The sequence below is a fragment of the Lampetra fluviatilis genome, chromosome 39 (genome assembly GCF_964198595.1).
Source record: "Lampetra fluviatilis chromosome 39, kcLamFluv1.1, whole genome shotgun sequence".
Classification (NCBI taxonomy): Eukaryota; Metazoa; Chordata; class Hyperoartia; order Petromyzontiformes; family Petromyzontidae; genus Lampetra; species Lampetra fluviatilis.
The window spans coordinates 8,428,400-8,451,809 of NC_136313.1; the positions used below are offsets into that span (position 1 = coordinate 8,428,400).

The following is a 23,410-nucleotide window of genomic DNA, read 5'->3' on the forward strand; positions in this document are numbered from 1 at the left end:
TCGTGGAAACGACGACGTGGATGAGTCATCAACGTTCACTTCGCTTTGGTGACCGTCGTTCCGCGGACAATCGCCAGCTTGGCACCGATATTTAACGGCAGTGTTCCACGCAGATGAGAGAATTGGCGGGCGTGTTCACCACCACTAACGCCGTTCCGTTGACAATTCCATTTCCGTTTTTGTTTAATTGTCAATTTATTCTGGACACAAATTATTTTGTTGTAACGTTTTTTTTTACGTAAAGTACATTTCCTCATTGCCCCCCCCCGCCCCTCATTTCCTCACGTCGTACGGCTGATGTTGATGGAGAGCAACAGCTGTAATTTTACATCGAGGTGGTTGAGCCAGATGATTGCGTCGGGAGTAAAGGAGTGGTGATTCATCGCTGTAATGATGCCTCCTCCTTCGTATTTGTGAATCAGGCACCGAGTCGGTCAATGTTCCACGGTTCTGTGTGGGTGGTGACCATAGTCACAGAACGCTGTGGAGAGGTTTCCATTTTACGTTTGAGCATCAAGTATCCTCATCTGCTACCATGGTTATGGGCGGATGAGGTTAAAGGTTGATTTCCTCACTGTGCCATTACTAAGGAAGGCATAGGTACGATTCCGACCCTGACGCCTGTATATTTGGAGTTTGCATGTTCTCCCCGTGGCTCACGTGGATTTCTCTCCGGGTCTTCCGGTTTTACCCTCCACATTTAGAAGCAACATCACGGCTTTTGGAGTATTTGGCTGCTATACATTGCCACGCGACAAGCCACTTGTTTGAGCTATCATTTGTGGCCAGGTTTGCTTCTGAATAAAAGAGCTACGTAAAAATTACAAATACTCTCCACCTTTCTGCAAGTTAAATGTTTATTTTCAGCGGAAGGCATCACTCGTGGACGCCGTGTTCTTAGACGCGATTATATTTAGATGCTCATGCGTACACTGCAACTTGCAAAAGAAGCCCGGCAATTCACACTCAACCGTTCCCATATCAGCCGCTGTTGTAAAGTGCAAAAAAACAACAACACTAACAGCACCACCGCTGTAACCGTCCATGGACAATGCTGAGGAGCGACCCCCGTCTCTGACGCTGAACTCACTCACGGACGCACGCAGGCACGCGCGCGGCGTTCGCCCGTACGTTCACATCAATTTCCTTACAAAAGGCCGCTGCAAGATTTGGTTTTGTTTAACCCGGTTGAGAACACAAGGGACCGCGATGAAGAAGACTCGTTTGCGAAAGTCGACCTGTGGGTCAATAAAAATGAAAAACGCCAAACAAATTAAATGAGACGATGATATGCCGTACTCCTTAACGCTGGCTGTAGGGTGACTCATTGTTGATCCACTAATTGAAGCCGATCATTGGGGGTGGTTTGACCATACTTCACCATGCTGGTCACGCAAGGGTTGGGAGAGGTTGGACATCACTCAAAACTGATGTTGGCCGTGGCCGGGAGTCTCACTCGTGTCGCCAGGTTCGTAAGCGCAGCACGTGAGCACGTGGGCCTCGGCTCCACCCCGATAACGACGATGATGGTGATGACGATGATGGTGATGACGATGATGGACAATGATAAGGGTTATACGAGTGCAGGGAATTACCAGCCTTAATGCCACGTGTGTGCTCGTTATCACAGCGTGTCCAACCCATTGTTTTACTGGGCCAAGATGCGCGTGCAAGAATAGAATGTACAGGCCCTCTATCTATCAATCAATCCACTGAACGCCTCCCGAAGCCGTTTTGGCCATGGGGGTTGTTTGATGACAGCTCACCACCCCGGTGAGTGCAGCTTGGTGAAGGAGGGAGCCAGGACTGGCTCGCACATCGCTCGCCATTGACGTCGGCCGTGTCTGGAAATCGCCGGGTTCAGAGCAACTTCACCGTCGTTCCACCCGAGAAAGGAGTCGTCAAATTTCATCACGAACACGTTTGGTATGCGGGGATTCTGGGAGCGCAAGGCTGTGGAAAAGAGCTTTACAGCTCACCGGATTCCTCGAGTACAAATAATTATTCTGATTGTGAAGGCGCTATGTTTCACAGACAGGCTCCGGCAGCTGTTTCGCAGGAGGCGGACAACTGCGATGCGTTTCTCATTTGACAAATCCGCGGAGAGATTTCACATTTGGCCAAATTGTACCATTACGCTGGCACAGGCGTGGCCAACCCTGAATTCAATGCCGTCAAAGAATCTTTAAGATCCACTGTACAGCAGACGGCACTCGTGTAAGGTGAATACACCGTAGTGTTAGTAACCAGGGCGGCTGACCCATTTGAACCGCGAATCTCTCGACCACGTCACCATCATCAACCATGGTCAGGAGTTGGCAACCTGCAGCCCCGGAGCCGCATGCAGCTCTTTAAGGACTGCTGCTTCGTGGCCGCTATTTATGAAGGATCGCCGTCTCTAATTCACGTGCACTGCGAATTTGAAAATATTGGCTCCTCTTGTTGTTTTGCTTGACGACCCCTGGCCATGGTCAATCCCCTGCTGGATGAAGCCCTCCAAACAGCCGTCATCCAGCGCAATCTGCCGCGATCCTCACCGTGAAAAACTCCACGGGGCACCCGCACACACCGGTTGAAATTCATCGCTCCATCTCCCCGGGCAAACGCGTCCTCTCAGACGCCCTCCGAGGAAAGGAAACAGTCAAATTGTAAATTCCTCTTTTTTTTCCCCCCTCTCTTCTTTTCTCGTTGACCTCACGCGCGGATAAACACGCGGCAGCGCGGGTCGCCCTGCACGAGGCCGTCCTCACCACGCGTCCACTCCAACCTCCATTTATTTATTTTCCCCTCATCAGGTGAGACAACCCAGGGCCCCATTCCCCAATCCCCCACCAACACCCATCATCAGCAACAAGGACTAAGAAGCCGGTTGCCATGGCAAACCCTTGTACCCCCCCCCCTCTCTCATCTCCCCTCTGTTCCCCAGCCTCTCCACACGATCCTCAGCCTCCTCCGCCTCCTCTACGCCCCTCCTACCCCCTGCGGGGTCCCCTCCAGCTCCAAGACGGGCGTTCCACGGCCCCCCGTTTCCACCCCTCCCCCCCACCCACCTCGGCCCCCGCCCCCCCCTGCCCCGCCATCAGAAGCCTCGGCCCTCTCACCACGGGGAGGGGGAGATAAGCGGCCAGCAGCTGATTAGCGGGATAACGGAGTGGAGGCGGCGACGGGGGGAAGGGGGCCCCCCGATAATTACTTTGAGCCTCTGAGGGTCGTGCGGTGGCGTTGTGGGATCGCAGCGTTGACCCTCGATAAGGAGAGGGATTCTCTGGAAAGCGCAACCCAATAGCGGAGAACACAAAAAAAATCTGCAAATTCAGATAAACAAGCGGGTATTAGAACATCCGTTTGGGATGTTTGACAGAGCCAATTTTCACTTGTTTTTTTTTGGCTTCGGAGCACTAACCGCACGTAATCATTGTTGTGGTTGAGAAGAAGCAGGAATATATTTTGCGCCAATTAAAAAATAAAGTAAACTTAATCAGTACAATAACGAGTTATTTCACAAGCGTTAAAATTTTTTTGTTTAAATATATCCGTTACTTTGCGGTTGCAGAAATTTGGTGCAATTATTTTTTTTATCTTTTGCCGCACTGTGCAACAAAAAAATCAACTCGGTAATATCCCAGAGTGTCACCTTGATACAAGCTATAATTTGGTTGCACGGCAGCAACATTTTCGACGCAAAGAGAACGCGTAACAACAATGTTATTTTAAGCAACGGTTTGTGAAAACAATAATTATTCAGATTTGCGATGAATTAACGGCAATCACGACCGGCAACGCCCGGGCGGTGAATTCCCCCCCTACCCCCCCGGCACGTCGAGACCGCCGCAGACATTCGTTCCGAGCAAACGTCCATCACGGAGACTCGCCATCATCATCATCATTATCTACGTGACTTTACCCAAAGACCCAAAGAGCATTAAATATATCGTCGTGTTGATTCAAAGGTCACGTGTGCCCATTGCCCGTCGACCGAGACAGGCACCGTGGTGTGGCCGGCTCGTGCTTATTGGCTCAGGCTGCATTCAAATTTCCGTGAGGCTCGGCACGGGCACGCGCGCCGTGCCACGGACTCATCTTCCACCGCTTCGCCGGGCTCCGCTCCCCTTTGGCCGCATCCGCCCTGCCTCCTGGGCGGCTCCCGGCGCCGCAAGTCTTCCTTGGCAAATTTAAAGTCAAGCGCTATATTGCTCGAGGCCCCACCACATCGGTCACGCTCTCGCGCCGGTGATAATCAAAAGTGACATTTCTGAATTGAAAATAATTTTTTGTAACCGCGGAGTATGACGAGAGCCAAGGCGGGCGGGCGGGCGGGCGGGCGGATGGGCGGGTGACCGGAGAGCCGGCCTGCCGGCAGCGCCGTCTCGCGGGCCGGAGATCGCGACACCAGCGACCAAACGACGAGGTGGTGCCTCCTCCCCCCGCTCCCCCCACACCGGCCAGGACCCACGGCCATCTCAGCTCCCAGAGCAAGCTCGGAAGCAGTCGAAGCAGTGTTTGTCATGTCCCATACGTCGAGGTCTAGACCTCCCCACATCGCCTGCAACTTTGTTCATCCCAATGATTGACTTTAAATGGGAAAAAAATAAATTGGCATTTAAATCGAGATTGATTGAAGGACCTGATTTCACCAGGTTAGAAACCATTGATGCTCTCACGTCTCTTTTGCAATGAGGTGGCCGGGCTGCTGAAAGGTCAGAGCGCTGACCTGTCACCGCTGAGATCCTGGTTCGGAATCCAGGCAGCAGCCCACATGTGACGAATATTACTCAGAGTGGCACAGAGGATGGTCAAGTGAAGTGCTGCCCCCACTGTGTGGAGCACAGCTGAAGGGATTGCAGAGCTTGCTCGCTGATATCCACTTCCGTCGGCTGTTATCTAACACTGCTCTGAGAGGAGATCCAAATGAATCGTTTTTATCACGCTTGCTGAGCGCAGAACCAAAATTCCGATGATGCCAAGCCGTCAGCAACAAACAGCACGAATGAAGTTGTAACATGAGAGTTAATACATCCCTTGAGTTGAATAAGGTTATTCGAGATTTTGAAAAGAGACTATAGGGAGGAATTACAAAGTGGTGAAGCGTGAGAGAAGACGCAAGAGGAGTGTTGTGTGGCCGCTTGAGTCACGTAGAAGGGAAATAATAAAAATAACTATGATAAAATATAATACAATTTTCACGACGTTTCGGCCACAACACAAGCAGCCGTCCTCAGACAGCGTCCTAATGACGCTGTCTTTCCGACAGCTCTGGTCTTCACCTGAAGACGGCTGCTTGTGTTGTGGCCGAAACGTCGTGAGAATTTTATTATGTTTTATTTGTATCATTGTATTACTTCCCTGCTACGTGACTTTAGCGAAAGATCCACGAATATGAGAACAAACAGTCAGTGTGAACTGAGTCTTCATCACGGATGGAGGAATGGATACTTCCTCTCATGCCACGACGCCGATAGAGCGGTTGGGATTTTAATAAATGAATAAAGACCTGCCTGTGCCATGGCTTAGTCACAGCCTACAGGCGGGGGGGGGGGGGGGTGCTCAGTCTCCTTCTGTCGATTTGTTCTCGATCTGGCTTTTCCCCACGTTCACCTTTGCCCGTTCCGAGATGTCTGCAAGCTGCAGGGTGGGTCCCGTTCACCGCTTAATCTCGGAATGCGCAAGCGGTTCAGCGTGGATTTTATTTCGAGAAGCGTAGCGCCGTTGTTTTTATAGACATTGTACTCACCGTATAGAAACCGGGGCGACACGACCGCATTCTGTGATAGCCGGCGCCAAATTGTGCCACACGCCCTCCCGCATGGCCTTGTGGGAGCCTCGGTACCGATACAGTTTTTTTTAATTCTTTCTTCTGGTTTAATTCCGATGACGTATGTGTACATCATCAGAACGGAATCAGAATAGAAAACTGACGTACACGTACGTCATCGGAATGCAAAAGGGTTACGTAATGTCACACCTTTCCGATAACATCCTCTATCTTTCCCTATCATCTTCCCACCTCCGATTAGCTCGGTTGGTTACGTATGGTGTGAAAGAAGCTCAACGCAGAAACACACATACGTTGTTCGTTTTCTCCTCAATTTTCCCCATTATTTCCCCTCTACTGGGTCACATCCGGAGAATGCTCCGATCTTGTGCCACGTGCATCAGTCTGTTTACTTGACCACAGGCTGCCCGGCCCCCCAACGCACAACATCTCGCCACTGTGGCGAGATGTTGTGCATTGGGGGGCTCCCTTGCCTGGTATACAGGAGGTTGTGAGTTCCATCCCGACCCTGACGCCTGTAAATTTGACGTTTGCATGTTCTCCCCGTGGCCGTGAGGATTTTTCTCCGGGTCCTCCGGTTTTCCCCCCCTCCCTACATTTGGAATAAACGTCAGGTTTACAGTATTTGGCTTTTATAAATTCCCACAGGATGATGACAAGCCACTTGGTTAAGCTATCATTTATGATGGCCAGGTCGCTTCTGAAAAAGAGCTGTGTAGCTCAGTGGATCTTACTCCTGGTGAAATAAATAAAAATAATTGTTTCAAATTGTGTTTGTTTCACAGCTCCCACCCAGGGGCTCAGGGCTGTCGTTGCCCAGCAATTCCGTCACGAGGTTCCAGGCACCGCCGACAGCGGGTCCCGACGATCGCCCCCGTATTGATCTCGACCACCCCCCTAACCATTTTGTACCCCTTCGACAATAATAAAAAAGAATAACACCTGACGAGGCACAAGACACCGTGAAAAAATTAATACGACGAAAGTGCTCGTGGCCTGCGATTTCATGCCACGGGAAATGGGGGGCTGGGAATGGCAACGGCTCGAGCAGAGTGCTCTCTTTGCGAAACCTTTACACGTTTCAGCAACAAAAGAAGTAGGCAGCCTGTTCTGTACGGGGAATCTCTGCCTTTGTATTTACGGGACCCTTTTTGCCAGTATTAAGATAAGAAAAGGCTTTTACCGAAAACGGCCACTGCATCGTACGCTTTCAGATGCACTTCTGTGGCCGTCTGGAACGCTCTTCCTTCCAACATTAGAAAGCCACTGGAGCTATGCACATTGAAATCTAAATTTAAAACGAATTTCTTTGGAAATTACTTTTGTGTTTAGTTTGTTGTCCTTTCCCCGCACCTCCGATTAGCACGGTTGGCTATGTATGGTGCGAAAGAAATTCAACATACATCTCCCCACGTTCCTTCACGATTTTTTTTACACTTCCCATCAATGACACGGCCTCCTAGGAGTGCAAACTTCCAGCAGCGCGAGTTAAATCCAAGCAAACTTCGCACCGCTGTGCGGAGGAGGCAGATTGCCCACTTACTTATTTTGTTTCTCGTATTCTCCACAACGGTGCTTTAATAATTGTGTTTTACATCGTTTTGTGTCAAACTAGGACACCCACATCTCACAGAGAGGGTCCACTGCCTTTTAAACATCTGGCAGTTCACCAGACGAGGTTCAAGCGAGCACGACGATAAGACAGTGAAGGCCCAAACCGGTCCAGTGTTGCTTGTGTTACTGCTCAAGTGATGCATTCCCAAAAGGCCGTATGGCTGACGAGATGTGTAATATATATATTTGGCAAGAAAGATATTGTTAAGAAGGGGTAATTTTCTGCTTTTTAAATTTTTACAATCAATTCTCCACAACGACGCAAATAACAGTGTAACACATTTTTTTTGTGTTCCCAGGTAGTAAGTGTTGCTTCGTAATTGCTTATGCCTCAAAAGTACAGAACATTTATTCCCCACAAACTTTGCTTTTGTGACCACGACAGTGATATTTTAAAATGTACCTATTTTCAATGAGAAAACTAGCGAATCTGTGTCTTTTTGTTCACATGAAGTCAGAAAAAAAAACATATGAATCAAAATGAACATGTATTTATACTAAAGTAATACAAAAATGACTACAAAAGATTTAGACACCAAGGCGCACTACCACAGGCGGGACTGGCCACAGCGGACCGTGTTCTCTGTGGGGAGGAACCATCTCGAAAAACTACTCACTTCGAAATCTTTTGTAGTAATTTTTCATTGAAAATAGGTAGATTTCGAAATACTGTATCACTGTCCTGGTCACAAAAGCAAAGTTTGTGGGGAATAATAGCTATTTTCTATACTTTTTATGCATAAGCAATTACGAAATAACACTTACTAGTTACTACCCAAGAACAAAAATTGTGATACATGGTGTTATTATATTGTGTTAATGTTTTATACTGGTAGGAACCTCCTGGCTACACCAGCCCACAGGGGATTATTGTGTCCGTCGTGCAGGGAGGGGCTGGGTGGGGAGGGAGGGGCTGGGTGGGGAGGGTGGGGAGGGGCTGGGTGGGGAGGGTGGGGCTGGGTGGGGAGGGGAGGGTGGGGAGGGGCTGGGTGGGGAGGGTGAAGAGGGAGGGGCTGGGTGGGGCTGGGTGGGGGGTGGGAGGGGTGGGGCTGGGTGGGGAGGGGCTGGTCACCCCGTGGTGCCCTTATAAAACTCAACGTTTAACCTACTCACGCCGGCTTGTGCCCGCCCTCACAGTCGGGCATATTTGCGGAATACACCACGCCGCAGTTGACCCTGGCCATGGACCGAGCAACCCAACGTTCCTACCAGCTCCCTCCGCAGCAGGACAATGTGTTAAGGTGACAATAATGCTTCACAAGGGACAGGAAAACTCTTAAAAAAGCTATTTAAAAATACGTGTTGTACGTATGTTGCCAACCACATGTAGCCATCCGTCCTAAAGTGTCGCTCATTTAAAAATGAGCAACACAATGCTCTGGGGTGGGGGGTGTAGTAGTGGTTAGCGCACTGCGCTGTAAACCTGGCAGCATCCTGAGATTCATTCCCCGCGGCACGGCCAGTTTTAAAGGCGCGTGACATCTGAACTGATCCTGGCCAACCCGCACTGAGCTGCGTGGTGAAGTACGGTCGAACAAGCACCATGACCAAACATTGCATGCGGTGTCCTTCATCCAGCAGAGGATTGACAACAAGACATTATTATTATTATCATCATGCTGAAAAAAGTCACGAGTTGAAAGCATTTTCACAATGCGTAGCCGTAACTCTACGGCTGTGTCGTGAATACACACTGTGTCTGTGCCACAGGTTTATCACGCACACATTTTCACACGCAGTCACGACGCACAACAACAACAACCGCCATTCGTCACTAAGTGGCAGCGACGTCACCACGGCGCTTGTGCCACGCTATGTGCACGTTGAGGCCACGTGAAGTGTCGAACGCCCGCTGGCACGAGGTCACGGGACAGACCCAGGTTTAGGTATGTAGTGGCTGACCCAGCTAACGCAGCCTTGCCTGCCGGAGGAGCTCACCGATAGGACTTTGTGAAGATCTTTCAAGGATTTGTGAGCTCCTCACACAATCCAGCCTGGTTAAACCCAGAATGGATCGTAGGCAGGCCAGCCTAAATGTTTCTAACTGGCAAAGATGTTCCATTAGGGGGGATCAACGTTTTGCAAGCGTAGAGAAGGGAGGGAATGACTGTGGCCGAGAAGACCTGAAGCTTCGTGTGGAGCGACAGACCAGGTAGCTTCCACACAGTGTTACGCAACCGATGAAAAGATAATGCCGCTCGACTGATTCGGAGTGAAACCTCTGCTGTCACACCGGAGCCGGTCATGAGCACATTGCCCAGGTATGGGAAACTCTCCACTGTGCTTAATTTTGGTGGAGCTGATGGTAAGGCCCCACCTCTTAGTGGCAAGCTCCAGGTTAATCAGCAGCGCCTCCAACTCCTCCTCTGAGTGAGCAGCAATTACCAGATCATCAGCATACATAACATGTTGAGCAATAGGGAGCCATCCCTTGACCGCGCCCGGGCATCGATCAGCCTCCCATTGTATCTGTACCAGATGGAAATCCCTCCGGTACAGCTATTGAAGGCTTCACGAACTACGCGGTCGAAATAGTTTTATAAATAATGTGGGAGCCAGAGGACATTCCTGTCACACCCCATGGTGTACAGGGAATGGCTCCGACTCCCGGCCACGTAATTTTACCCGGGCCCGCTCACCATCATGAAGGTCCTTAATGATCATGAGTAGCTGGTCAGGGACTCCGAAAGCACGAAGAACAACCCAGAGCCCAGGCCTACTGATGGTATCATAGGCCTTGACCAGGTCAATAAAGCAGAGATGTAGGTCTTGTTGGAATTCCCTACACCTCTCCTGTAGCAGACGGACTGAAAATATGGCATCTGTGCAGGGCCGCCCTTTCCTGAAACCGCATTGGGGCTCCGCAAGCCTTTCCTCAGCGTACCTAGCAAGGCGATATTGAGTAATCCTTGTCAGGACCTTTCCCGGCACACTGAGAAGTGAGATGCCCTTGTAGTTGTTACAGTCTGTGTGGTCCTCCTTCTTAAAGAGGGGAACCACCAAGGCATCCTTCCAATCCTGCTGAAGCCGTCCAGTGGTCCAGACTGTTGTTATGATGTCATGTAGGGCAGTCTGTGCACAAACGCCACCCTCCCTCAGCATTTCGCTTGGGAGATCATCTCTGCCCGGTGCCTTTCCTGGTCTCAGACTCCGGATCACCTTCAGTACTTCCTCAACAGATGGCACCTCAGCCAGCCACTCACAGGGGGTGACTTCTTCCAATATTTGAGGTACCGCAGCCTCAGCAGGGTCATCCCCACTTTGTCCCGCGATATTTTCCAGGCTGAGGGATTTCCCCTCCCACAGGACTTCACAGAAATGCTCAGCAAATCTGCAAACCTGTTCGTGGGGGTCGGAGATTGGATCACAGGTTGACACACCCAGTCACGGTGCAAGTACCCACATCGTGGCACGCTCCAGCGCCTCTGGTCGTTATCCTCCACACTTTTTTTTGGACAATAAGGAACGAAGCGGCACGCTTGCCAGCGGAAGTCTCGCTGGCAAGCAGCGCGAGCTGTCGCTCTGGCAGCCCAATGGCGCTCATCCACGCGGTGTTCCCCGACGCGAGAGACTCGTTTCGCGTCCGTACCACGGTGACGTCTCGCCGGCCAGTCCCCGCGAGTATCTACGAATGTACAGTATGTTGAACTTCTTTCGCACCGTACTAATCTGAGGTGCGGGGGAAGGACAACAAACTAAATACGAAAAGCAGTTGTAAAGAAATGCGTTTTCTCACTAGATTCATAAGTGCATAGCTCCAGTGGCTTCCTAATATCAGAAGAGCGTTCCAGGCGGCCGCAAAAGCGCATCTGAAAGCTCGCGATGCGGTGGCCGTCTTTGTTCGATGGCTTGCGAAAAACTGGCTGCTGCGAGGATGGTTTATGCTCCTTGTCGAGATCAGCGGGGTGTTGTCCGGCGAACACGTTGGCCGGGGAGGCCGGGGACGACGGTCATGTTTGGGGCGCAGGCGACTCGAGATGAGGGCTGGCAGCTTTGTGGCGAGCCAACATGGAAGTGCGGAAGGGAACGCGACGCGTGACCGTTGTGGATTGTGATTATTTGGCACGGGCGTGTAGGATGAAGGAGAGCCGGTTACCGAGACAGGCATTGGAATTGTCTCCACGGGTCCGGCGACCGAGGGGAAAATCAAAAAGCAGATGGTGGGAGTCGTGGCAGATCTTGCAGCTCCGCATGTCGACTGTGCACCAGCTGCGGGGAGGAGGGTAGAAATTTTTGCCGAGGTGCTGTGGCATCAACGGCTTTAACTGCGATAGCTTGATCTTGAGGACGAAGATAGCATGGGGAGCACGAGGCAGACGGTAATTACAACGATAAACAGGCGGCGGCCATCCACAGTATTTTTTTAGTTGAGATTTATCCAGCAATTCTCCAAAACGTTCAATAAATTCACATTTTATCATGATGTTTCTGAATGACCAAACGCTCCGCAATGCACCCGATCTCATCAGATCTTAGAAGCTAAGCAGGAGTTGCGCCTGGGTAGTGGGTGACCACCACCATGAAAGAGGCAGGCACAGGCGGCGTTGTGGGCAGTACAGTGCAGTGCAGAACATCCATCATTGCCCACCCCCGCCACCACCTTCAAAAACCTGCACTGTCCAGCGTTGTGAAGTATGGTAACAAAAATATATTTCTCATGGCTCGTAAGCGGGTTTGGCAGACCCTCACCCAGGAGCGTACTGCTAACAAGACGCTGTACTCACGTGTGAATTGCATGCGAGTACCTCCGATTAGCAAGGTTGGCTAAGCACGGTGCCGATAGAAGTTCAACATACATATAATGCCACCAACGAATGATAATTTGAAATCGAGTTTCTGGAGCAAGATTGTCTGTGCCAACGGAGAGCTTGAGAGCCAAGGAGAGAGCGAGGCAGGGAGAGAGAGGGAGACGCTTTTGAACCTCCTGGGCAAAGTCGGTGACCTTTGCTTCAGCGCAGGTTTAATGCACCAGCAGATTTAATCAAATCCCACTTTTAAAGAGATTTATTAAAGAGATTTATTTATGCGGGAGAGTCTGCTGACCTTACGGGAGACGGTGCCGCAAAAGGCGCCGTTCAGATGTTCCATTCCGTACCTCGCGTGGTCATTCTGAAACATGCTTAATTTATTTATTTCCCTGGATCTTCGCTTTATTCCTTCGACTCTACTTCCCTGCCGCCTCTCTCCGCCTCCGCACCACAGTTCCTCCTCCGAACGCTGTTAACAATCACGCCGCTCCTCAATCATCCAACATTTTAAGGGCCCCGGAGTACGCAATAATGCGGCCATAAAAGCCTCAAACACCACCGAAGGCAGGGCCCATCAGAGCCTGCGATACAAAAGATAATAGTGGCTTCAGACAAGAGATTCTTTTTGAGTTGTTTTTTCTCTCCCCTCTCTCTGCTTTTTCCTTGTTAAGGCTCCGGCGCACTGCCGAGACGCCGCTCTCATGCCTTCTTTGTTACATTTCAAATTGGACGCGCACGCGCGCATGCACGCGCACGCTCTAAACGGAAGCGCTGCTGAGATCAAATCGCGGCCGTCATGTTCGGCACAGGATCCCCGTGGCTCGCGCTCACTGCCGGCGTCGCGTTCCCCCGGCTGGCACGCAGAGAGCCGTTCCCGCTGAATCGCCCCCCCACCCCCCCCATCGCGAGCAGTACGACGAGCCCCTGCAGGGGTCGCCGTTAACTGGCGACGCACCAACGTACCACGCAAGGCCCCCCGCGATAACCGCATCGTCCATCCCAGCGCTGCAGAGGCGAGGGTTGGTGGGTGACCGCATAAATGACAAAATACACTATGATACCTCCTTTACCAGTGGCAAAATATAGTAGTAGGCTTTTACCCTTTAAACTGGTACAAAAACTGACACCTTTATACAAGGCATCATGTTTGCAATAACCACAACACAAGTAGTCAAAATGCAAACAAAAAGAAACAACTCTGATAATGATAATAATATGCACTGTCCTTGAATTTGATTGGTCCACACCCGAGACGGCTTTCCTTAGAGCCTAGTCTCCATTGGTGTTGGACCAGATGACACCAAAAGGCGTACAACTCAAAAACAGCGCACTATCAAAGTATTGAGAGCTCGGGGTAAGCATTTACACTATGAGACATCTCCTTTACCAGTGGCAAAATATAGTAGTCGTGGTAGTAATGTTGCGACACTTCTTTTCCGTGGGGATCACGGCGCCCACGGCGTGACTCGGCGGCAGCATGCGGTCCACCAAAGTGCGGACTTCAATCGTCTGTTACTTCTGTGCGGGATAGGAGCGCTGCCTCATGGCATGCGTGGGTTTTTCTCCAGGCGCTCCCGTTTCCTCGCACATGTATAAGCACTCAGTAATTGGCTGAAAACATCGTTAAAGAGAACTGCAGAGAAATTGTTGGCTGCCGGCTCACTACCTGGCAGCCTTGCAGCTTGTCTGTGATTCCTCAGCGATTGTGAGATGAAGCTAATTATGTATATGTTGAGTTACGTAAAACAATAAAACAGCGAAATATACGGTCACTTTCGCCGTTAAACATGCTTGTTTTCCCATATAGAAACTTAAAGCAAGCCTCGACTGTTGTGAAAGTTAAAGTAGTATTTTTTGTTGTAACTGTCACCATGTGCGTTACGAACATCGTAAAGTTGCAAGGATGAGAAGACTATATGGCAGGCTCATGCTGAGTGAGCTGCGGTTATAGATTGAAAATGTTTGTTCTGTATACGCGTTTGCTGTGTATGTGTCAAGCGACATTCTGGGCACACTTGCCAATGAGATGATCCATCTCAGGGGATTATTCGAGTAAAATATTTGAGTTAAACAGATGGATACGTACTGTGTAAACAATCTTTCACTGCAGTGGAAGTACGGCAGAGCCCAAAAACAAGACAAAAACGTGAAATCTTAATTTTTTGAGCTTTCGTGACTGCAGGAATTATTCTTTGGTTCTTTCGGTTAAGTCACGTCTAAAGATAAAATAATAAATTAAAATAATAGCGACGTTTCGATTGCAACACAAGCAATCATCATCAGGCATAAGAGAAATAGCAACAAAAATCTAACTAGAAAACTATAGACAGACATACAAGCAGACAGACATCACAAGGACACACAGAGAGAGGACACATATCGGCACAGAGAGAGGGGTCGTTTCTGTGACGGTCCCTTAAATATAGAGAGGGGGGGGTGGGGACGGAGAGAGGGAGGGGGCAGAGAAAATTAGCATATCAATGACGTGAAATGCAATTACGTTGGGGAACAAGTATATCAGAAGATGTCGTTGGTTGAAAACTGATATGGCAAACTATTTAAACGAAACTATATGTTTTTGTTTTACCAAGTAAGGCCCACTGAGCTGCACAGCTCTTTTTCAGAAGTGACCTGGCCACAAATTACAGCTCAGCGTAGTGGCTTTATCATCTTGTAAATGTGTAGCAGCCAAATACTGTAAACGCTTTTTAATTCTAAATGTGGAGGGGAAAACCAGATTAAAAATCCACGCGACCACGCGGACAAAGACATGGAAACTCCAAATATACAGCAGGCATCAGGGTCGGGATCGAACCCACTACCTCCTGTGTACCAGGTGAGGTAGTTAACATCTCATAGCCACCGTGGCACCCATATTGCACAACCCTACCCGTTCTCTTCGCCTCTTTTCCACGGGTTCTGCTATGACGACGGATCCCCTCTCGCTCTGGCTGGCATGATCCTGCGGCATGGCAGCCTGGCCACTCTGGTCTTGCGGCCGGGTGGAAGACTAGTGATTTTGTTGTTTCGATCTAGAAACCAACAACAAGTCACAGTCTCCCGTCCGGCTCAGATCACACACACCGTGAGCGGCGTCACAAACTCCACGCTCCGCCCTCCACGCTCCGCTCCGAACTCCGCGCTCCGAACTCCACGCTCCACTCCGAACTCCACGCTCCGAACTCCACGCTCCACACTCCGAACTCCACGCTCCGCCACGAACTCCACGCTCCGAACTCCACGCTCCACTCCGAACTCCACACTCCGAACTCCACGCTCCGAACTCCACGCTCCACACTCCGAACTCCACGCTCCGCCACGAACTCCACGCTCCGAACTCCACGCTCCGAACTCCACGCTCCACTCCGAACTCCACGCTCCGAACTCCACGCTCCACACTCCGAACTCCACGCTCCGCCACGAACTCCACGCTCCACTCCGAACTCCACGCTCCGAACTCCACGCTCCACACTCCGAACTCCACGCTCCGCCACGAACTCCACGCTCCGAACTCCACGCTCCGAACTCCACGCTCCGAACTCCACGCTCCGCCACGAACTCCACGCTCCGAACTCCACGCTCCGTACTCCACGCTCCACTCCGAACTCCACACTCCGAACTCCACGCTCCACTCCGAACTCCACGCTCCGAACTCCACGCTCCACACTCCGAACTCCACGCTCCGCCACGAACTCCACGCTCCGAACTCCACGCTCCGTACTCCACGCTCCGCCACGAACTCCACGCTCCGAACTCCACGCTCCACACTCCGAACTCCACGCTCCGCCACGAACTCCACGCTCCGAACTCCACGCTCCGAACTCCACGCTCCACTCCGAACTCCACGCTCCGAACTCCACGCTCCACTCCGAACTCCACGCTCCGAACTCCACGCTCCGCCACGAACTCCACGCTCCGAACTCCACGCTCCACACTCCGAACTCCACGCTCCGCCACGAACTCCACGCTCCGAACTCCACGCTCCGTACTCCACGCTCCGAACTCCACGCTCCGAACTCCACGCTCCGAACTCCACGCTCCGAACTCCACGCTCCGAACTCCACGCTCCACTCCGAACTCCACGCTCCGAACTCCACGCTCCGAACTCCACGCTCCACTCCGAACTCCACGCTCCGTACTCCACGCTCCGAACTCCACGCTCCACTCCGAACTCCACGCTCCGAACTCCACGCTCCGAACTCCACGCTCCGAACTCCACGCTCCACTCCGAACTCCACGCTCCGAACTCCACGCTCCGAACTCCACGCTCCACTCCGAACTCCACGCTCCGAACTCCACGCTCCGAACTCCACGCTCCACTCCGTACTCCACGCTCCGTACTCCACGCTCCGAACTCCACGCTCCACTCCGAACTCCACGCTCCGAACTCCACGCTCCGAACTCCACGCTCCGAACTCCACGCTCCGAACTCCACGCTCCACTCCGAACTCCACGCTCCGAACTCCACGCTCCGAACTCCACGCTCCGAACTCCACGCTCCGAACTCCACGCTCCGAACTCCACGCTCCGAACTCCACGCTCCGAACTCCACGCTCCACTCCGAACTCCACGCTCCGAACTCCACGCTCCACTCCGAACTCCACGCTCCGAACTCCACGCTCCGAACTCCACGCTCCGAACTCCACGCTCCGAACTCCACGCTCCGAACTCCACGCTCCACTCCGAACTCCACGCTCCGAACTCCACGCTCCGAACTCCACGCTCCGAACTCCACGCTCCACTCCGAACTCCACGCTCCGAACTCCACGCTCCTCCACCAACTCCACGCTCCGAACTCCACGCTCCACTCCGAACTCCACGCTCCGAACTCCACGCTCCGAACTCCACGCTCCACTCCGAACTCCACGCTCCGAACTCCACGCTCCGAACTCCACGCTCCACTCCGAACTCCACGCTCCGAACTCCACGCTCCTCCACCAACTCCACGCTCCGAACTCCACGCTCCACTCCGAACTCCACGCTCCGAACTCCACGCTCCGAACTCCACGCTCCACTCCGAACTCCACGCTCCGAACTCCACGCTCCGAACGCCACGCTCCTCCACCAACTCCACGCTCCGTCACAAATCTTCGTGACTTCTTGCGCATCCTCGCCGCATGTTCGTCTCATTTGTGGACATCGCCGAAGTTGTTTTGTGCGCTGCACTTATGGTTTTTTTTAACGCAAGCGCGGGAGGCTGCTTGGAATATTCAACATTCATAACAAGTTTCGCACTATAGCCTATATTTGAATACATTGAAAGTTTTGACTGCAGCAAAGGGACCAGAGTTCTTCATTAGAGTGAAACGTATCCCAGTCACGACAGGCTGAAATATGAGAAAGAAGGCAGCGAAGTAGGAGGTCGCAGGCTGGAATGTAAAGCCATGTAAACAAGCCAGAAAACATTCCAGCAGCAGCACTTTTTAAAGAGCAAATTCAGCTATGAGAATAACTATGGTGAAAGTCAAAGTGATGTTCTGCTCAAATGAGCATCGAGGCAGTCCTCATTTCCTATTTGCAGCCCGAATCCACTGGTGGAAATTCCTCATTCCTATGACAACCACTTTTGGTTTCCCCACAAAGCTGTATTCATTTTATCGATCTCCGCAGGGATGATGATGATGATGGGCAGGACGTGAGCGAGTTTCTTTTTGCGGAAGGGGATTGTTACACGAGTGGCTGACCTTGATCGCGTGTTGTTACAGGAACGATGCGGAAACGTCGCCTGCCGTACCGCAAGCACCGACGTCACAACGAAAACTCCGAAAACTCCGAGGTCGAGCGCCTGGAAATGGCTTAATTGCCAGTCCTGGGGTTAATAAATGCACTTTGGCGAATCACCCGCGATAACGGCTCTGAATGCTTCACCGGTGGCTGACTTTCCGCCATCTCTGTCCCGTGTCACCATCTCTCCATAGAGCCGCCATCTCTCTCCGGTGTCGCCATGTCACCATCATCTCACCACGTCAACTCAAATATACTTTTGAGGAGAGATTCGATTTGCCACGGCGATGAAACTGTGTCCAGTCCTGCAACGCTGCCCTTTCATCAAAGCAACGGCGACTCTGAGTGGACGGAAACTCATCCAGCGTGACGACGACTATGAGTACGCAGCAAAGATGAGAGTGCGACTGACTGTGACTAGATGAACTTAACGAGTCTGAATGAACATACAGACTGCACCTATGATTAGCACAGTTGACTACATATGGAGCAAAAGAGGTTCAAAACGCATACATACATTATAATTAGAGACTGTAATGCAATGAGGAAGACCCAGCGTGGTAATTGGCTGTACATATACAGTATATATATTTTCATTATGATTGAAAATATATATTGAGTCCACTGATTGGCTCACGTTCTGAAACTTGTAGTGGGGAAGGAGGGGGGGATTATGCGGTCTTCACATCAACACTAAATAACTCAAAGCATGTGACTTAATGTGAGACGCTGCTTTAGCCGACGCGACAAAAAGGATGAGTCCACGACATGGCAGGCTCTCGGCGAGTGAGAAGCAAGGTAAGAATGAAAGCGACGCGCGCGTGAAGGGTTCATCTGCAGCCTGGATACAATCTACCCACGGATAATGGAGTGAGGCAGCAATGACGATGGGCCCACGAGGGCACCACCAACACCAACGAAGGCAAATGCGGGACGGCTTCGTCGTTTGCGCGGAAACGCCACGCCGCGTCTGGTTGCAAAACGTTTCAGTCTGTCCCAGGCCCACACACAAGAGGGCCCCGCAAAGAGGGCCCTGTGGATGGTAAACAAGTAGACCCCCCTTACGTGGCCTTGTGCGCCCCGAGTCTCCAGGAATATCTGAGCGGCCGTGTCTCGGTGCTGGGTCAATTCCATCAGATTGGTGGCTCGCGAGATTCGCCCGCCAATGCGCCCGTGGTGTTGTGTGACCTTCGTGAATATGAGATTACGCGACGCAATTGAGAAATGTGAAGCGTAAAAACATACGAGCACATCCCACCACACCCCGCGATGCACTTGGCTCCTTGCCTGGCTGTGAGTCAAGGATGTTTGTGCAGGAATTGTGCGTATGCAGCCCCAAAAAGTCAAATATTCCGTCATATAGCCTCAACAGACTATTTGGGTCAAGCGCTGTTAGCGAGCGCCTATGCAGGCTGGCACGGCACGCGAGGGGGTGGGTGGCCAGCACCACGCCCGGCCGCCTTTGTCTTCCCAGTGGCGATGTTTACACACCACACCGGGAATTCATCGACCTATGCACACCAACACACCCACGCACTTGCACACATGAGTTCAAACTGCAGCCAGTTCATCCGCAAGCGTGCGAGCGCCGTGCGAACCTCATCATTCGCAGCCTACAGGAGGTAACATTTGAATACATCCCCTGCCATGATCTTGATGTATCCACTGCTGGATGAAGGCCTCACCAAAGCCGTCTCGCCATCTCTCTCTCCCTCACAAAATCCTGCGCTGCAAACCATCGTATCTAGCCCCTGCACACGAGATGATTTTCATTGCTCCGTCTCCGTGATGGACGTACCCCCGGGGCACGCTCGCGTTTCCTGCCCTAGGGGCGCGCTCGCGTTTCCTGCCCTAGGGGCGCGCTCGCGTTTCGTGCCGCGCGTGCTCCGAAGTGAACGCGGACGTCGGCGACGACAGCCGCTCCACGAGTTGACTCGTGTGAGTTTGTCGACCGCGAGACTCGTCGTCCGTTAATTACTGAGCGAAAACATCAAAAAAACCACCCACCGCACTGCGATACGTTAATTTACCAATCGTGTTTTAGAAAGAACAAAAAAAACAAGAAATTAATTAAACATTTTAATTTTTGCTCATTAGCAATGTGACAGTTGAAAAGGCTAAATCGGATCTCCCCTTAAAGGTTGGCAATGGCAAGACAATTGTAATTTGAAATATTTTTTTGGCAAGTTGAGAAAAATTAATGTGCAAGCACTGCTCCGTGCAACTAATTAAGAGCCTAATGAATGTGAAATTGTCAGTGCTAATTGTTGCCAGAACCCTACAGGAGGTGACATATATTAACTTATCCATGTCACACGTTAATTATTCTCTGTCTATTCTTTCATTAGCTCCCGTTCTCTGACATCAATTTCCTTAAATCATGGCTAGTGAAGTCAATTTACATTTAAGTGCATAATGAAACCGGCACTCTTGAGCACACACCGCGTGCCGATGTGACAGTCTTGTCTGGGAACGTATCGCTCGCGTTCAGATCAGATCCACTGCGCAAGACACCGCCGCAATGACCCTGCCTCGAGTGTTCACCTTGAGGGCTGCTGCAAGGGGCAGCAGGGGCAGCAGCTCCAGCAGCAGCCGCCCGGCCAACGTCCACGCGATGGCCTCCGCACTCAGAGGGGACACCCAGATCACGAAGCATGCGCCAAGGCCTCGGCTCTCTCGCCACCCACCGCTACGCGAAGCAGATGACGCAAGAATGTCCGGCCCACAGCTGGGCAGCAGCAGCAGCAGCAACAACAACAACAGCAGGAGGCCTACATTGAGAAAACCTCACACATCGAAACACACGTACACTAAAGATGAAGAAGAATGCGTACATGTGGTATCATGACATACAGCTAACAAATTGGTATCGTCTGCCGGTAGGAGTGCATTGTTGCTATTTGGTTTTACCCAATTGGGTAAATTAAGTCACTTGTTGGTAACTTTCAAATATGGACCGTGATGCCGGCGGCAGACACGGCCTAGACCACGCCTGTCTGCTGTGAAGCAGAGGCGGTGTGCAGTGCTGTTGAGCTACACCTGCGGCCACATCAGGCGGAGGGGGCCTTGTGGCTGTTGAGGGCCGCTGTGCGACGCGTCGAACAAGCAGGCCAAGAGCGGGCAGCCTTGGCCACCGACGTGTGGCACCGGCGAGAGATGCTGGGATTGATGGGGGTGGGGAGCCTTCTCAGTCAGTGCCTTCAGACACCGAGACTTTAACCAGGTTTACGGTTCTTGCCACGAAATCTTTAGCTATCCAATGTGAAATGTGTGTTCTTTGGCATGATGTCTGACGTCTCGCTCCACGTCCTGGTAGCATTTTCAGGAACTGAATGTGGATTTTCATGGTTGTGCTGCATAGCTGAATTAAGTTCCTGTAGGAGCTCTGAGTATTTGGAGCCAAACGTCGAGCACCGTGCCGAGTAACATGCGGTGCAACCAGAAAAACATGTCAGTGCTATCCAGCACAACCGTGAAAATTTCCGAAGGTAAAACTAAATTTGGGATTCCATTTATTTCTACACGTGCCCCCATTATGGTTTAACGACACCATCTTATTTTAACCTTTATTACATTTAACTTTCCGAAGGATTCGGTTACAAGAGAGGCACCATTTGTTATTGTTGTTGAATTGTGTTAAGAGAATAATGTTACGTTGCATGCTCATGCAAAAGCAGATATAATTACCTGCTAGATTCCCACCAGAAATAAAATGTAAGAAAATCTCTCGGGGTTTTGCAGATTTTTTTTTTACTTCACACAGCTGCGGGGACATGCCCCGAGCACTGCACACAATTTTTATATTTATATAAATGAAATAGTCAAGATCATCTTAATTACATTTTTCAAATTAAAAATAATCATTGCCTGCCATCCGGATTGCCCCCGCACATTCTGCACTTACTTCTCCGCCTTCTCGGCTTGCTTAAAATTAAGGCCGAGTTCATCAAAGAGGTTTTTCCGAACCTTAATTAAACCGCTCTGCAGCCTTTTGGTTCTCTTGAACCAACAGACACGTGTGAAGGTACTCATAAAGCCTTAAAATACTGGCTTCCCTGTTACGAGCTGTGCCCAAACAATACGGCTTTGCATTTATCATTATATTAATTGAACGTGCCTTGCAGTGAAACTCGGTCATAACTCACAAAGGTATAATAATATTTGTCAGTTTTCATAATAGCCCATGAATTCAATAGAAATCCACAGGTTACATACGTGTCTGCATTGACACAAAACATGATCATCCAAGCTACTAACAAATTAATTTCACTCGTCTCAAACAGACGATATGGCTGGAGGAGACATTATCCTACTGCTACATTCAGTAACCACTTCCATGAGCTGGACTCTTCTCTGTCCCTTAACTGAACAAAAATTATCTTCTTGGTTCTTTCGGTAAAGTCACGTAAAAGGGAAATAATAAAATAATAAAAATAAAACATAATAAAATACAATTCTCACAACGTTTCGGCCACAACGCAGGCAGCCGTCCTCAGGTGAAGAACAGGTCTGTCGGAAAGACAGCGTCTTCACAGACCTGTTCTTCACCTGAGGACGGCTGCTTGCGTTGTGGCCGAAACGTCGTGTTTTATTGTTATTATTTTATTATTTCCCTTCTACATGACTTTACCGAAAGAACCAAGAAGATGAATCCCTGCAGTCACGAAAGCTTTAAATCGAAATTGAACAACATTAATATATGTATATAATTTTAGCTCTGTTCAAATTGCAATGGTATTGTCCGTGTCATTGTCAAGAGACACAGATAGGTAAATTTGCAACTCTCTGGGAGTACGTCGGTTCGTTGGAAAGTAACATCACTGAGCTTCTACGATGCTTTCTGTTGACCTCTCATCCACACCGAAGGCACTGCAGTTTCCCCCGTGGCCTGTAAGAGATTTTCACCGTATGGCAGCCAAATTTAAATCACTATTAGTGACGATCATTCCGCTGCTGGATGTTAACCTCCCAAAGCCATCGCCATCTCTCACGATCCTGCCACGTAATACAAACCAACATGTTCTTTTTTTTAAATCCTCGGAAATGGAATTTTGCCAAATTAAAGAAAACCCCCCCATTTTTTTGCGTCCAATCATTGGTGACCTCGCTGAAAATCAACTCTTACACATGATAAGCTTGTTTATAACCGGCTATCTGGCTGGATTTGAACCCAGGATCTCAGCGGGACCAATGAAGTGATCTTACCCTGGACCCTAACCTCTTGCAGGAGGTACAGGTGCTGGCAACAATCTGCAGAGCAACGGTGACATCACCTAATTGAATCAAAATATTTATCCTGGAGGAATCCGATGAGCTATAAAGCTCTTTGATTTTACAGATGTCCAGTTGGGGGGCGGGTCAGAACGTTACAACAACAAACAGTACAAAACACGATAGGAGTGAAAATTGTTGAAAGGTAAGAAAATCACTAAAAATATATGTAAATAAAACTAAACGATTGTATTTTTACCAGACAAGGCCCATTGAGCGATGCTCTTCCTTTTCAGAAACGACCTGGCCACAAATCAAGGCTCAAAGAAGTGGCTTATGT

General features: G+C 50.4%; 1 long non-coding RNA gene across 1 annotated transcript in view; it reads left to right on the forward strand.

The window, feature by feature from the left end:
* LOC144946050 (uncharacterized) overlaps positions 1 to 18,038 on the forward strand; it is a 46,172-nt gene extending 28,134 nt beyond the window's left edge. Inside the window, exon 3 of the long non-coding RNA XR_013639747.1 lies at positions 17,841 to 18,038. This is a non-coding gene — a long non-coding RNA (uncharacterized LOC144946050). The remainder of the gene's footprint in view (positions 1 to 17,840) is intronic.
* Positions 18,039 to 23,410: the final 5,372 nt, after the last annotated feature.